The 6,137-nt window shown below is 47.8% G+C and overlaps 1 protein-coding gene and 1 long non-coding RNA gene across 3 annotated transcripts in view; one reads left to right on the forward strand and one right to left on the reverse strand.

Moving 5' to 3' along the window:
• MARCH10 (membrane associated ring-CH-type finger 10) overlaps positions 1–6,137 on the reverse strand; it is a 109,875-nt gene that overhangs the window by 39,153 nt on the left and 64,585 nt on the right. The gene's annotated exons all lie outside the window — the stretch shown is intronic.
• Positions 5,896–6,137, forward strand: part of LOC102373618 — a 6,477-nt gene continuing 6,235 nt past the window's right edge. The window contains exon 1 of the long non-coding RNA XR_323135.1: positions 5,896–5,961. This is a non-coding gene — a long non-coding RNA (uncharacterized LOC102373618). The remainder of the gene's footprint in view (positions 5,962–6,137) is intronic.

Genomic DNA, 6,137 nt, shown 5'->3' on the forward strand with positions numbered 1-6,137 from the left:
GTGACGTCTTTGACTATGGCTCGCTGGCCCACTGGGTGATAAAAAGTTTGTGATCCGGCCCCACATTCAAAAAGGTTGGACACCCCTGATGTAGATACACCCACTGTGACTTGATACATTGATTTCCTTGCTCTGCAGCTCCCAGGAAACTGCAGAACAAGGCATTTGACATATCCAGGACATGGCAACCCTGAGATCAGGGTGAGGTTCCCTGATCCTGGGGTTCTTATGTACCAGGACTTCTAAAAACTGCATATGCAACTGGGCTGGGTATATGATTTTCTGATATCCCCAGAACATGGAGACATCAGGATTAGGGAACCTCACCCTGATCCTGGGGTCCTGGCATACTAGGACCTTAACAAACTGCATGTGCAGCTTGGGACCCCCAAGGAGATGCATGTGCAAACTGACAGCCTCACTCTTGCAAGAGCTAAGGGAATGGTTCTCCCTCAGCATGACAGGAAATCAAAGGTCCCAATTGGAGGACTCAGGTGCCTGTACACAAATGCCAGGAGCATGGGGAACAAGCAGAAGGAGCTAGACTACTCTCCAGTAGGCATTATGATCTAGTAGAGATTACAGAGACCTGGTGGGACTCCTAACAATGCCAGAGCCACTACCACTACCAGCTCATCCTCTGCTTGCACTTGTGAGGTGTCTGTTCAGGCAGGACCACTCACTGTTGAGGTTTTCAGGGCTTGATTTGGTGCTGTGGAGACTTCAGCTTGCAGATTCCTTCCAGTGACAGCCAGGTGGGGGAGTGCCTGTGATGTAAGTAGTGCCTCCTTGTGATGTCCCTCAGGAAGCAGGCAAGAGAGCTACAGGAGAAGGTGGCTAGGCTCTGAAGCATCATCTGCCATGAGGACTTCATCGATTCAATGCTGAAGAAGACCTCTAGGACTGTGGCAGAAGGACTGGTGAAGGCAGTGCTAGAGAAGAAAGGGGACATGGAGTCCCAGGAAGGTAGAAGCTGGAAGCTTCTGACCTCTGGTAGCAAGTAGAAATCTTCATCTCCACCTGCAGCAGTTTGCCTAGAGAACAGATATGGAGCCCTACCAACAGAGGAGGAAGAACACATTCCTTTGGTGGAGGAGGCCAGGCCAGGCATCCCCAAGATTGAAAGGATCAAGACCGCTGCCACCAAGAAGAAGCAATGAATAGTGGTGGTTGGAGACTCCCTTTTTCTAGCCTGAACTGTTGTCTCAGAAGGCCTGCTGCTTCCCCAGAGCCTGAATCTGAGATGTCATGGAAGAATTATGGAGACTCATCTGGCTCTCTGACTACTCCCTCATGCTGCTCATCCATGTGGGCATCCATAATATTGCTCAGGGTGACCCTGAGCAGATCAAGAGTGACTGCAAGGCTCTGGGTGCAAGGGTGAAGGGGGACAGGGGCTCAGGTGGTGTTGTCCTCAATCTTTCCAGTCAAGGGGAAGGGCGTGGGCAGGAGCAGATGCATCCTGCTGATCAATGTATGGCTGCACAGATGTCACCAACAGGGCTTCAGCTTCTTTGACCATGGGATGTTGTTCCAAGAAGAAGGATTGGTAGGAAGAGATGAGATCCACCTGACAAAGAGAGGAAAAAGCATCTTTACAGACAGGCTTACTAACCTAGTGAGGAGGATTTCAAACTAGGTTTCCTGGGGAATGGAGACTAAAGCCTTGAGGTAAGTGGGAAAGTGGGTGACCTGGAGGAAGCAAAAAGCAGGAAGATACAACAGGGGAGTTCTTCTCATTCTTCCTGAGAAAGTAGGGCAATTGGCTAGTTACTTCAGGTGTCTGTACATGAATGAATGGAGCCTGGGAAACAAACAGGAAGAATTGGAGGTCCTTGCACAGTCATGGAACTATGACATGACTGGACTAACAGAGACCTGGTGGGATAGCTCACATGAATGGAGCACTGTCATGGATGGGTACAAACTGTTCAGGAAAGGCAGGCAGAGAAGAAGAGAAGTTGCCATTTATGTAAAAGAGCTGTTTTTACTCAGATCTCCAGTATGAAACTGGAGATAGGTCTGTTGAAAGTCTCTGGGTTAGAGTCAGAGTGGAGAATACCATGAGTGATGTCATGGTGGGTGTCTGCTATAGACCACCAGACCAGGAGGATAAGGTAGATGAGGCTTTCTTCAAACAGCTACAGCCCTGGTTCTCATGGGGGACTTCACCAACCATGACAATCTGCTGGGAGTGCAATACAGCAGTGCACAGGCAATCCAGAAAGTTTTTGGAGAGTGTTAGGGACAACTTCCTGGTGCAAATGTCACAGAGACCAACTAGGGGCCATGATCTTCTTGACTTGCTGCTCACAAACAAGGAAGAATTAGTGGGAATGTAATAGTGGATGGCAACTTGGCCAGCAGCAACAATTAGATGATTGAGTTCAGGATCCTGAGGAAAGGAAGGAAGGAGAGCAGCAGAGTAATGACCCTGAATTTCAGAAAAGCGGACTTTGACTCACTCAGGTAACTGATGGGCAGGATCCCCTGAGAGGCCAGTCAAAGGAGGAAAGGAGTCTAGGAGAACTGGTGTATTTTAAAGAAACCTTTCTGAGGGTGCAGGAACAAACCATTTCAATGTGTAGGAAGACTAACAAGTATGGCAGAAGACCAGCTTGGCTTAGCAGGGAACTCTTCAGTGAGCTAAAACACAAAAAGGAAGCTTATAAGAAGTTGGACAAACAACTAGGGAGGAGTCTAAGAGTATTGCTCAGGCTGGCAGGAATCAAGTCAGGATTGGAATTGCAACTAACAAGGGATGTGAAGGGTAACAAGAAGGGTTTCTACAAGTACGTCAGCAACAAGAGGAAGATCAGGGAAAGTGTGGGTCCTTTACTAAATGGGGGGAGGCAACCTACTGACAGAAGATGCAAAAAAACCTGAAGTACTCTGTCTTTTTCACCTCAATCTTCACAGGCAAGGTCAGCTTCCAGACTACTGCACCTGGCAGCATGGTTTAGGAAGGAGGTGAGCAGCCAACACTGGTAGAACATGTTAGGGACTATGCAGAAAAGCTGTGTTGGCTACAAAGGACCAACTCACAGGATCATCATAAAATTCTAGTTTATGGGATGGATGCAAAAGTCAGACCATAAACCTTGGTGCTTCCCCTCAAACACACACACATTCATGCACACGCACACATACACGCACGCACGTGAGCGCGCACACACACACACACACACACACACACACACACACACACACACACACACACACTAGCTAGCTATGAACAGTAAGCACCAGTATCAAGATATACCTATCCCCAAGCACTGGAGTCTTCCGTTGATGGCCAGTCCAGGCGTCTTTCAGTGTGATGTTGCTTCTGAAGGGGGTCGCTGGTTGGTCCTTCTGGCTGGACAGGCAGGGTGCTGGTCAGGTCAAAGAGGGCGCCATTGGGAGTCATTCTTCGCTGCCTTTTATCCCTCTCTGGCAGACTTTGGTGACTCCCCAATTCTCAGGCGTACCCAATCCAGGGGTCATTGACCTTGAGGGACAGCCCTCTTGGTAGCTGCTGGATGGCAGCTGTCAGCCCCAGGGGTCATGTCCTCAGGTATGTGCAGTCACAGCAGTCCATTGATGAATTTTGATTGATTCACTGCTGTGATGAATAGAGCTCTGGAAGTGGTTGATCAGGGGGTATTTCAGCCCCAAGGGTCTGTTTCTAGTGTTGATTAGTTCAAACTGGGGCTTCTGTACCTTTAACAGTGAAGTTTCAGGGAGTTCCTGGCTCTGTATTGATTCTTTCCTCTTCTTGGTCTGTAGTTTTGTAGTTGTTAATTGCTGCTCGTTAACTCGTTTATCCAGACTAGCTACTGTGTTACTTAATCAACAATGATTCATTCAGGGATCCACTCAATACAGAGATTCCTGCCCTTGCTAACATTGTTACATGGTACAACTTACTTATAAACTTAAAGTACATTTGTAAAAGCATCTACAAGCTCTATTTTCACTACAAGTACACCTTATATAAAAAAAATAATAATTTAATAAAAGAAAAAGAGAGAGGAAGGAAGAAAAGGTAGAAAAGAGAAAGCACCCCCAAAACAGGGCAAATACTGCAAAAAGGGCTTTTGCCATATGGAGGAGCTTCACATTTGGCCGGGGGGGGGAGGCAAAAAGGTTTCTTGCTACAGCTGTACGTGTATACATCTGTGGGGCCAAATGGAATGCAGCTGAGGGTGCTGAGTTGGCTGATGTGATTTGCAGAGCTTCTGGCCACCATCTTTAAAAACTCAAGGCAATTGGGAGAGGTCCTGGATAATCGGAAAAGGGCAAATATAGCGCCCATCTTTAAGAAAGGAAAGAAGGAGGATCCAGGGAACTACAGACTGATCAGCCTCACCTCAGTCCCTGGAAAAATCATGGAGCAGGTGCTAAAGGAATCCATTTCTTAGCACTTGGAGGAGAAGAAGGTGATTAGAAACAGTCAGCATGGATTCACCAAGGACAAGTCATGCCTGACCACTTGACTGCCTTCTGTGATGAGATGACTGGCTCTGTGGATTGAGTCAGAGCAGTGGATGTGATATACCTTGACTTTAGCAAGATTTTTGATACCATCTCCCACAACATTCTCGTAAGCCAACTAAGGAAGTGTGGGTTGAATGAATGGTCTGTAAGGTGGATAGAAAACTGGCTTGATCATCAGGCTCAGAGGGTAGTAGTCAATGGCTCAATGTCAAGTTGGCAAGTGAAGTGCCCCAGGGGTTGGCCCTGGGGCAGTTTTGCTCAATATCTTCATCAATGACCTGGAAGATGGGATGGAGTGCACTATTTGAAGTTGACACCAAGGTGGAGGGAGTAGTAGATATGCTGGAGGGTAGGGCTAGGATTCAGAGAGACCTCCACAAAGTGGAGGACTGGATCAAAAGAAATCTCATGAGGTTCAATAAGGACAAGTATAAAGTCCTGAACTTAAGATGGAACAATCCCATGCAGCGGTACAGGCCATGGACTGACCCCCTCCCCCCCCCACTACAAAAAGGATGTGGACAAATTGGAGAGAGTCTAGCAGAGGGCAACGAAAATGATTAGGGAGCAGGGGCACATGACTTCTGAGGAGAGGCTGAGGGGACTGGGCTTATTTAGTCAGGAGCAGAGAAGACTGACAGGGGATTTAATAGCAGCCTTCAACTACCTGAAGAGTGGTTCCAAAGAAGATGAAGCTTGACAGTTCTCAGTGGTAGCAGATAATAGAACTAGGGGCTATGGTCTGAAATTGCAGCAAGGGAAGTTTAGGTTAGATATTAAGAAGAACTTTCTCATGAGAAGAATAGTCAAGCAAAAGAACAGTTTACCCAGGGGGTTTGTGGATCTCCATCCTTGGAGGTTTTAAGACCCAGCTAGACAAAGCCTTAGCTGAGATGATCTAGTTGGGGATGATTCTGCTTTGAGCAAGGGGTTGGACTAAATGACCTCCTAAGTTTCCTTCCAACCCTAATTTTCTATGATTCTATGTCATGTCCAACTCCAGGAGTTCAGGCACCTGATTATAATCCCAGGCTCCACCTGCATTGACAAGCAGTAATGGCATGGTTGGAATCCGATCCCTGATCCAAAAATTGCATGACTTGCCATGCACCTGCAGCATAGCAGGAGACATAGTTGTTTGGATCACTGATCAGATCCCATCACATTATTAAATAAATGTGTGCCAAAAGACATAGAAACACCTAGGCCCAAAGCTACAAAGTTTTAGGGTATCTTACTGTCACAGAGCACGGAGGTGCCCTGTGCCTGAAGAGGGGAAAACTGCTAGGGAAGGAGCCCTAGCAGTGACTAAGGAGCACAGCTGTGGGTTGCCAGGGCAACCAGGGAAGGTCAGCTGACTAGAAGGGGCAGGGCTGGGCCCCTTATAAAGTCCAGGAGCTGAGGCCAGAGGGCAGTTCCCTGCCAGCAGCCAGAGAGGCAGGAGCTCCCTATGTGGCAATGTGAGGAGAAGCCTAACTGCAGGTACAGCTTGACCTGAGTTGAGCAATGTTGTTACAGCCAGGAGGCTTAGATTTAAGTTATAGCCAGGAGGCTTGAGTTTGTGTTGCTGTTTGTTAAAACCGGTGGTTTGGGTGAGACTATAAGGGGATGGAGGAGGCATCGTAGGGGACTCACAGCGGAGTGTGAGGACCCCAGTG

Source organism: Alligator sinensis, unplaced genomic scaffold (genome assembly GCF_000455745.1).
Source record: "Alligator sinensis unplaced genomic scaffold, ASM45574v1 scaffold444_1, whole genome shotgun sequence".
NCBI lineage: Eukaryota > Metazoa > Chordata > Crocodylia > Alligatoridae > Alligator > Alligator sinensis.